This window comes from Populus euphratica, unplaced genomic scaffold, assembly GCF_000495115.2.
Source record: "Populus euphratica unplaced genomic scaffold, PopEup_1.0 scaffold1989.1, whole genome shotgun sequence".
Classification (NCBI taxonomy): Eukaryota; Viridiplantae; Streptophyta; class Magnoliopsida; order Malpighiales; family Salicaceae; genus Populus; species Populus euphratica.
In genome coordinates, this window is record NW_011501835.1 from 11662 (window position 1) to 22529 (window position 10868).

General features: G+C 32.8%; 1 pseudogene; it reads left to right on the forward strand.

Moving 5' to 3' along the window:
- The first annotated feature begins 6411 nt into the window (after window positions 1–6411).
- The window catches only part of LOC105118500 (uncharacterized), a 10975-nt pseudogene continuing 6518 nt past the window's right edge, over window positions 6412–10868 (forward strand).

Below are 10868 nucleotides of genomic sequence, written 5' to 3' on the forward strand. Positions count from 1 at the left end.
GGGTGTGGAGGGTAGAGATCCCAACCAAATGGGAAAAATTGAGATCTACAGAAAAACAAAGAATTGCTGTGTTCTTACAGAATTTATCAAGGCCTCTTGACAACTTCACAGTTGCTCCATTCAGAAGCCAACGCTTTTTAATTAGAATCCTAGTCTATTTGGTAGGAGGAAATTATCAGAGGAAAATGTAAAACAACAGGGGAAAAGAAAACAAGATAATGAGGAAGAGAGCAGGCATGAGGAAGAGAGCAGGCATGAGGAATAGAGCTAACCAACAAGTGACTTTATGGTCCTAGTGAAACTGGTATTGCTGCTTTGACAGGAGCAAAGAATCTACAAAAGAAAACATGGGTTGTGTGAAGGAATCCCAGAATAAATAGCTGATACAGAGAATACAAAACATACATTTAGAGGTTGAACTGGAACTGATGGATGATGCTGGAGAAGTCCCGTCCCAAGAAACATTTCCAGCTGCTTCTGACGAGAGCTATCTTTACCAGTACATTTTTATATCTTCTCTGTAGAGTGATTTGAAGATTCTGAGCTACAGAAAACTGTTCAGATTTCCCTGCTTCTTCATTGAATATGTTTAGAATTTGGCTATGCATAGCTTTTGAACCAGTATAAAGTGCCAGCGGAGATCGAGGAGATAAAATTGTTGATCACTTGAGCTCGTCATATGCCATGTCAAATCTCTTTCAAGGTTTATCTGGACATGGATGATTCCAGGTTGTAGTTCTAGTGTTGTGATCAATATAATACGTGCCGTTTTCCCTGTTGCTGCATCAGATCGTTTCTCCCAGCCTGGTGGCAATGGAGCAGTATATCCACCACCATAGTTATTGACTGCCTGATATATAACAGTAAGCCAAATCACACTATCAAGTGATATGGCCAACCTCTTGCATTGCTCCACAAAACATTGCAGAGCACCAAAATAACTAATAGAATTCCAAGGAATCTGCAAAAATTAAAACGAATGACTCCATTTTGATGTGATCTTATGCAAAAAGCACCGGCAAATCATCGGTGTAGAATTGAGAAGAGTCACAACAACTCGGACAACAAACAGAAAATTACAAAGAATTGAAGGGGTTATGACTAATTCCACAAAAATAAAGAGCCCCACAAGAAAATAATACTATAAAAGAATCAAATTAAAAAAATTGATCCCTCACGCATATATTAATGGGGGACTTCTTGACTCAAAATGTAATTTGGGTTGGAGTTTTTTTTTTTTTTGGTCAAATCAACATATCAATTTACTCATGATATGATTAGCTTTATCAAACCTAAATGAGATTCAAACGAGTTAATTTTAATAATTTTTTTAATTAATAGAAACAAAAAAACATGTTACCAAACTACTATAGAGAATACTATGCATATAGACTAAAAAAACTATAATGGCAACACTTTAATTACATTTTTCCCCTTCTAAAAATGTGTTTGGTATTGTAATAGTTGTGATTTGAAAAAAATAATTTTATAAAAAATATTTTTAATTAAGGTTAATTTGAAAAAATATATATTTTGTTAAAACTGTGGTTCAAATTCATTTTATTGTATAATTACATAAAAGTACTTAATTCATAATATTAATGAAGTAACATTACAACCAATAATTTTTTGCAAATAGACCTAAACATATTAGAGCAATAATTTATAATTATGTCATTAAACTTACAACAATTTTATCACATACGTAACCCATTCGCGAAAGCTTTTGGTGTCCTTGGCTTTGTGAATGTGGAGCCACATCAGTTAGAAAATCATTGAACACAAAATCAGGATAGCGATCGAACTCCATAAATGCCACATTTTGTATTGAAGTTCTTTTAATGTAATCATCAATTGTCATGGATGCGAAAACAATTTGAACTTGTGCTTTGTAATTATAGGATGACATATTTTGTAGGATTCACTATCTTTTTTTCCAAACTCTAAATGTTTGTTCTATCACACAACGTAATGAAGAGTGCATACGGTTGAAAATTTTTTCACAATTTGTGGTTGTCCTCGCCTCCTAAATTCTTGCAAATGATATCTCTGACCTCTACATAAACCTAAAAATCCATATTCATTAGGATATCTCGAATCAACCAAGTAGTATTTCCTTGGAAAAACGTATAATTGTTTTATACTGAAAATTGCAAAAAACAAAAAAAATCAAATAACATTAATTATCATATATATACACATACATACATATATTACTGCCTTCCAGTGGCTTAGGAAATTTTATACTTAGATTGTCAATTACCTTGAGAAAAATTTGTGTATCATGTGCACTACCTTCCCAAGCCGCTCAAACAAATGTGAATTGTATGTCAAAGCTACATACAACCATAACATTCTGGGTTGGCACACCTTTCCACTGATATACGAAATTTGATTTTCAAAAGAAACACATGTGCACCGTTGATAGCTCCTACACAATTCTAATATACGATAAACCGGCAAAATAACATCAATTTGAGCGGACTAAAAAAAATAAATTTCATAAATTCATGAAATACGAATCACAATTAACAAATACGATTAATAACATTACCTTGAAATGTGGCATTTACCTCGGATTGTTAACAATTTCCTTCGGTGTGTTTATGAATCCGGGATCTGCAGGTTGAATTAAATCTATAGCGAGTGAATAAATTAATCTAAAAATCTCATTAAAATACCTACTAATTTGTATCCTAAATGTTGGAATCTCTACTGAACTTCTCTATTGGAGGCATCCAAAGTTATTGTATAAAGAAATATTCTAACTTTTTCAAAAACACACATTCTTCTAGATGCCTTTAACTCATATTGGTTTTCAAGTTTAAAGCACAGCTCTAAAATGTTGTCGCATCCATCCTAAACATGTTTACATGGCGCGTCTAATGTCCATGTAATGTTTTTTTCAACTATTGCATTCCAGTGTTGTACAAATCCATACAAGGCTCCTTATATATATAAGTATTATAATATAAAGTTATGGCACCTGCCGTGCATAAAATCATTTTTTGATTATCGGACTTTTTTTTTCTAAAATAACTCATCTTTTTCATCTAAATCGTCATCATCATCGTCAGTATCAGAACTGTGATTACCATTGCAATCTCCATCATTTATAGAAGAATTACCATAATTAATGTAATTGGCAACATTATTCAATACGTCATCATAATCCCCATAAAAAAGAGCTAAAAACTAGTGCGAATCCATATCTATTATGCCATATAAATTTTTGTGAATAATTAAATATTATATGACTTGTTACAAAAAAAACACAAATGGATAATACAAACTAAAATAAGTATTATTATTCACTTTATGCCATACAAATTTTTGTGAATAATTAAATATTATATGACTTGTTACAAAAAAAACACAAATGGATAATACAAACTAAAATAAGTATTATTATTCACTTTCTTCACATTTAATGAAATTTTGCTCGACTTTTAAATTTTATAAGGCTATATTTATTTGCAATTTAGTCATTTACCTCCTTTGAAAGTGAAATTGAATTTCTTTTTCCAAAATACCTATTATCTCTAATCAAAATTTCTAATTCCACTTGTTATCCACAACATAAAAAATAGAATTTCAAGAGATTAAAATAGAAATTCTAGAAACAATGAACAATTCACACGCAAATTATTTTTCATTTTCATTTCCTACTTCCACTATTTCATTTTTTGTGCTAATTATAATATGTCATTTGTACCATGAAAATTGCATTTCCAAAATTGATTTGTGCGTGGAGCAATAATATTTTCATTTCCCTCTTGCTTGAGTTAATAAATAATAACCATGTTTGTCACCTTCCCTCAAGATTCAAACCGGCTCTACTTATAGAATGCTGCTTCAGCACATTGAACAAGACAATAATGACATGATGTAAAAGAATATATAATGACAGAGGTCTCTAACAAAGCTAATGATTTTCTACCATTTGGTATCCTAATGCACATCATAAACAAACATTTAAAAATCTAAGAAACTAAACTGACTTTTAATGAATATCATAACATTAACCAATCAGCTGCAACCTAATGAATGAAATGAAATTTACCTATTATAGATGTATAAATAGCAACAACTAGCAACACCAACAATTAAAAACAACCACTTTTCATTGCAAGTACTAACACATTCGGTTTCTATCCAAAGAAATTGACAATATGCAAGTGAATAACTTCCCATATTCACTACTATTTATATACAAATACATAGGAATGAAAGTAATATTCCAAAAATTGTTACTTAACTTTCAAAAGCTACCATTCCAGAGCAAGATACCAAACATTCAAATGTGGCATACACCACCTAAAAATTTCAAAATTAGCAACCTAAATCTACCATTCAAGAGCAACTAACCAAACATTTAAAGTATAACACCAACAAGCAATAGTCTCGGTTGCATAAATTATTATCATCAACCATTCAACTTTAAAGTAATCGAACTGTAAAGGAGTACTTTAACAAGCTAAACATAACATTTAAAGTTAAGTATCCATATATTTAAAGTAACATTGAAAGTTAAACATCCACATAATTAAGGTCTATAATTCAGAAATTAACATCCATGAAATTCCAACCCAACAACAATATTCAATCATACATATATAGTAAAACATATATAGTAGTGGGTTCTAAAAACTTAGCTATGGAAATACACCAAAACATAGGCAACTCCTTCTAATTCCAGCAACATTTGCTGCATAAAAAGTCTGCAAAACTAGTGGAAAATATTTCAAACACATAAATATGTTACTTGTCTACAAAATTCAACATAAATGTAAAGACATGAATAAAGTAAAATGCTAAAAACTAACTTTGTCCATCTAAGTTTGTCTGTGTTGGTCAAACATTATTTTTAACCATGATATTTTTCTGTCAATGCAACCCATTGCAGCCTACATCTCCCTTTTACTCCACGCACAAAAGAATTTAGTTGCAAAGGTATGCAGTGCACTACCAAAGGCAACTCCATCAATAGAGTACAGTTCTTTCATTACCTCTTCAACGCTACAACTTTTTTTTTTTTTTTAATCTTTACAAAGAGTTGTGATCCCTCTAGGCATGGAGATAGTCTCAATAATTTTATCCAGACGTGTAACTAGTACTGCTCCCATTCCAGTTCCCCTTTTCTTTTTTCGCAATTGAGGTGTAGTCTGATGTATACTCTTTCTCTTTGAACTACCGGGGTTGCTACTACTGTTTGTGACATTGCTTTTACCAACCATGTTGCTAACATCTTGACTGAAATTAGGGATTGCATCCTCTTCAGAGCCGCCACTTTCTTCTTCCATGTTAGTATTCTCATTGGTTGTATTTCTCATTCTAACAACTACATGATCGTCATTGAATAAAAGTCCTTATGAGGGAGTCCAGGCATATTCTCCCATGGTCACTATGTTAATAAACATGATATCGTACTTGATACACAACGAGGGCTCTATGTCGACATGCCTAAACTTCTTTGCTCTAAACATATTTGCTCTTAAAAATCAAGAAAAAAAATCAATCATTAGTCTAGAGATTTTTTTGTTTGTTGACAATAGTTTTTTTTTGTAAATTCCAAAATTATAAAAGGCAATTTGATCATTTTAAGATGATTAACTAATTCTAAAACATAGTTTACATATCATAGCAAGAGAGATATTTATGCTTTTTGGGCGATGTGCATGTGCCTCAAGTGGTCAAATATGTCCTTTTAGTGGAGGTTGGTTTTTTTGTTGATGACAAGCTGTTTTTTTTTTTTCTTTTCTTTCAAGAGTTACAAGTTGGTCATCTTTATTATTGATATTTCAATTATGATTCTTATTTTTTTGATATTTAATTCTTTTTCTTAACTATTTTGTAAAAGTTTTATTTATTTTTAATTTAGTCCTTCAATTTCAATTATTTTTTTAATTTTATATTCAATTTAATTAGAAGCAACTTTTTATTGCAAATTTTGCTTTATTATTTTTTAATATTTATTTTCTATGCAGTCAATCTCCTCAATTTTCATCTCATAAATAATTATGAGTTTCAAAAATTCATATGAGTAGATTTTTATCTTTTTAGATTTTTTAATTTTTTTTTAATTTCATCTCTAATATGTATTGTTTTAGAAAATGATCTTCCTGCTTTATTTTACTTTTTTTCATATTTATTCTTTTGCATATCAAATATGTTAATTCTATCTATTTATTTATTAATCAAATATTAATTTATTTAACTTAATGTATATTTAATAATTTTAATTTATAATTAGAATTTTTTTATATTAAAAAACTAATAAAAATTCTATATAATTATTTTTTTATTAAAAAATCTAATCTATAGTAAAATATTAGTTAAATATTTAATTTGTTCTTTTTAAACAATACTGTTTTAGTTTTAAAAATAAAACTAAAAACAATTAGTTTTGAAATTGACTTTGCTCAATCGGCCAATCAGCGAACGGGATTTGGATTCGATCAGACCCCGGGCCCGTATGAAACCTATGGTCGGTCACCACCTGAAGAAACGAGAGGAAGAGAGAAACCAAAGAGATGAGCTAACGGCATCGACAAGCCACACGATTCGATTCTCTACCATGATATATATATTGTTTCCTTCGACAAGTCGCAACACAAATTCCAAAACCCGTTTTCAGTTTCCTAGATTTTGAGTAAGTTTTAGTTCTTTTTCGAAGTGGGTGGTTTGATTTAGCTTAGCTTACCGTGTTGTAAATTGCCATCGTTTTTGTTGAATGCTGTACTTGGACGTCACTTTTTGTAGTTTCATGGTGTTAGTGATTGTATTGTGAGGAACCCAGTTGGGGAATTGGTTCAATTGTTCTGAATCTCCGGTTTGGTTTGTTTTAGCTTAGTGTGTTTTACTTACTTGTGAGTTATACACTTGAATATGTTGTTTTGTGGAACGAGTTCTTTGTTTTTCATGATTTTGTTTAAAAATGGAGCTCAAGCTTTAGTTTCTAGAAGCCAACTTAAGGAGCGTTCATCTTGGTATAATGAATTGAAGCGGTCATGGTTCAGTTTTGCTCATTTTGATCCATTTCTCACTTGTCTTTCGTAGTTTTGATCCACATTGATGCCATTTGTTTTCACTATTAGAGAAAGAGGTTACTTTTATTTTTTTGGAATTTCAAGGAATCCTCTTATAAGTTGATGGCTTGTCAGAAATGGAAATAACCCTTATTCAACTTAGCTTGGTTTGATTACTGCTCTTTTGTTCATGGGCGAATTTGGAGATTGAACTGCATTTTAATTGTAGAGTCTTACTTTCATGCAGAACAAAGAAGCTTGGTGATTTTGATAAGGTTTATATTGAGTTAACAAAAGATGTTGCCTGTTTGCTCTGCCTCTCAGTGTTGTTCCTCTCATTCTCAGGTGAGTTTCACTTCCTAGACTGTAATTTAATTCGTGTTGTTGCCAAGTTTCTATCATCCCTGTACCTTGGATTTCATCCATGCCCTTAGTTTTGGAGATGCATGACCTCTAATTAGGTGGAGAACAAGCTGGGACTATAATTGAACTTTCACTAAAGAGAAAAATTCTGGTGTCAAAAAATAAAAGAACAAAAAATGTTGTAACTAGACATGTCTGCCTCTTTATAAAATATGTTTGATGTATTTGAGTTGAAAAATCTGGGGTGCCTAAGTGAAGGTTTTGAATGAAGGTATAAATTAAGCTTCAACTGTTTAAGTATAAAGGTCAGTATGACATCATGTAGAGCTTATGTGCCCAAGTGAAGGTTTTGAATTGATTCTCATGCTCTAGCATGGTATCATAGTCCAGTGCAGCTTTCTCCTTCCTTCTAGGCCTACACATCAGAGGCATGCTGAGTAAATCCCTTAACAACCTAGCAGGAAGTTTTGCATGGCCTAATAATCTGCTTGTACATCTCCGTTTAGTAGTTTAAGCATCTGGGTGTGATTCCCCAGCACCAGCTTCCTTCTCATGTGCAGTGGATTATGATGGCATTTTCTCTCCACTTAAGAGTGTGTTTAGCATTGCTGTCAAAACACCGTTTGCCAAAAACATAATTTTTTTGCTTAAAATTACTTTTTTGTTGTTTTTGGACTGTTTTGATGTGTTGATGTCAAAAATGTATTTTAAAAAATGAAGAAAACATTATTTTGATGTGTTTTCGAACGAAAAACACTTTGAAAGCAACCGCTACTGCAATGTCAAACACGCTCTTAATCTGATTACTTACATCAGAATATAAAATTAAGATATGAGGTCTGTGAGACTCTTCAATATACAAATTCCTTGTCCACCTTTAAAGAACAGAATTTGACAATTTTCAGTGAAGCCTTGCAGGCAGTAACTTCCATGCACATTGGTTATCAATTCACCAAGTTTTGTGTTATCATGTCACATCTTTCTTCATATACCTCTGGCATAGTATTTCTATTGTCAAAAATTTCATTCATGTATTTGAAACCATAACTACTGCAGATAACATTCCATGGAGGTCTGCAACGATTTTGCTCAGTCCGGAAGGATTTCGAGTCCAGATGTTATGTCGTAGACAAGGTACTTTTGGGAATGTCAAATATAACACATCACCAAAGAATTTCCTTCAAAACACAAGCTATAAAGTCTTTCTACTCCAATTTTATTGAAAGCTTTGCTTTCATTAATGATCATTCTTGCCCAAATGAACTAGGCAACATTAATTGCACCCACACCCTATGGGAGGGGGTAAACTGAAATTCTTGGAAAGTTATAACATATCTGATGTTGAAAAAGGACCTTTGAACTCTGCAGACCAGTTTGCTGATAATACAGATAGTTTAATATGACTTGTGGAACCTGAAATAACATCAACTATTGATATGACACCAGAGAATCCCAGTTTGGGATCTGATTCCCTGGAAATGGATAACAATTCATTATCTAGTGCAAAGGCTGCTTTTGATGATTTTTTGGGCGACATTAGGGACTCCATCAACACTTCAGTAAATAATGGAGGAAATGTTGTGCAAAGCTCACTAGACACAATTACTTCTTCAATAACATCGATTAAGGAAGGTGCTTCAGAAGCAGTAGATGGTGCCTTGAGTAAAGTATTCTCTACTTTTGATCAATCAGGAGAATTAGCTGGCGATAGATTGACTAGCTTTTCATCTGGTTTGAGGGAAGCCACACAAAATGCTACTGGCACTTCTGTTGATGTGCTCAGAGTTGCAATCGCTGCAGTGGAGGAATCTATAGCAAAAGGGGCTTCTTTTGTTGTTTATTCTTATGGACCTGCCAAGGATTTGCTTCCTCCAAAGATCAGAGGTGCACTGAATCTGTCTGAAGAAAGGGTAACACAGATTTTGAGGCCAATTGGTGCAACTTTTCAGCAGGTACATTATGCTTGGCACGTTTTACTTTGATGGCCGTTGTACTCTCATTTAATTGTATGGACTTGAAAAAAAAAAAAAGAAAAAAAAAATCTCCTGCAAAGATATATTTGGATTATTTTAGAAATCTTTTTCTTGGAGACATCAATCACTGCTTTCAGCTTACAGGACTTCTAGTTGAAAACTCAATTGCATCCATCTCTGTTACACTGCTTAATTATGTGCTGATTTAACTAATTTATGATCCAAAACCAAATCTGAATTTCCTAAACCTGCTTTTACACCTTAAGCAGGTTTACATTGTTATTGAGGGGCTGGAGAAAAGGCTTGGCTTGGATCCGATCCAGTTGTGCCTTTTGTGCATTTCCTTGGAACCTCAGCCACTTTGTGGTATGGATGTCCTTTTGTGCATAAAGGATTTGTTTATTTAATCTGCATTACATGGGAAGCTTAAGTTTTCTACCAGATTTGTGCAGGGGTTTTTATAGGGTGTGGGTATATGGTGGTTACTTTGGAGATTTGTCTCCGCAATTAACTTTGGAGCTCTTAGCAGGGAAGGAAGACGCCATACTTATTGATGTCCGGCCTGAGGCAAGAGAGTAAATTTTCTGGCCTTTTATGTTCTTAAGTTTCTTTTGTTACAAATTCTAGTATCTCAATGAGAGACTAAAGCTGACTGCTCAGACATTTACTGAAGGGTCTGTACTGTTTTTTCAACTCTGTTCATTAATACATTCCATCTTGTAGCTACCCCATTTCATATTTTCAATAGTTAATATCTTTTCACTAGGAAATATTACTTACCATCCACCTTTCTACCCTATTTCTTTTACATCACAGTAAAAAAATCTCAAATCTGGCACCCTCATTAATTTCCTTTTTTTCCCTTTAACTTGGTGGTCATTGTTTATATGATGGTTCTCAGAGAAAGAGATGGCATTCCTGATCTTGCGAGCCGCTCGGTTTCGCTATGCAAGTGTAACTCTATCAAAGGTTGGTTTTATTTGATAATACTATTCAAAAGCTATGAGTGGAGAGGTATTGCTATTTGGTAAGAGGATGATAGTTTAGAACAATTACTTTGTTTCTAAATGTCAAATAACTCTTTGAACCAACAATAAAAAAATAAAACAAGAATTGGAGCTTGGCGGTATCCCTTTTTGTATAACTCTGTCTTATATTCTTCAACTTTATTCAGGTTGATGGCCAGTAAGGAAGCTTTTAAAGGGTGGACGGATCTTGATGACATCTTAACTGCTGCAGTCATTCGAAACTTGAAAGCTGTACAGGTATAGCTTTATGTTTTAAGAGCTTTGATATAACTATTGTTTATGCATGCCGTCATTGTTTTGAGATATTCAGAAAAATGAGAATTCCGAGTAGTGCAAGAAAGAAAGGAAATTCTCTGGGGGAGGGATTTGGGCTTGGTTTAATCAATGTTGTGTGTTTTAGCATCAGTGGCCTCTGAGGACACAAGAAATTGTTTTGGTATTACCGTATGCAGTACAGTTGCTACATCACAATCTCC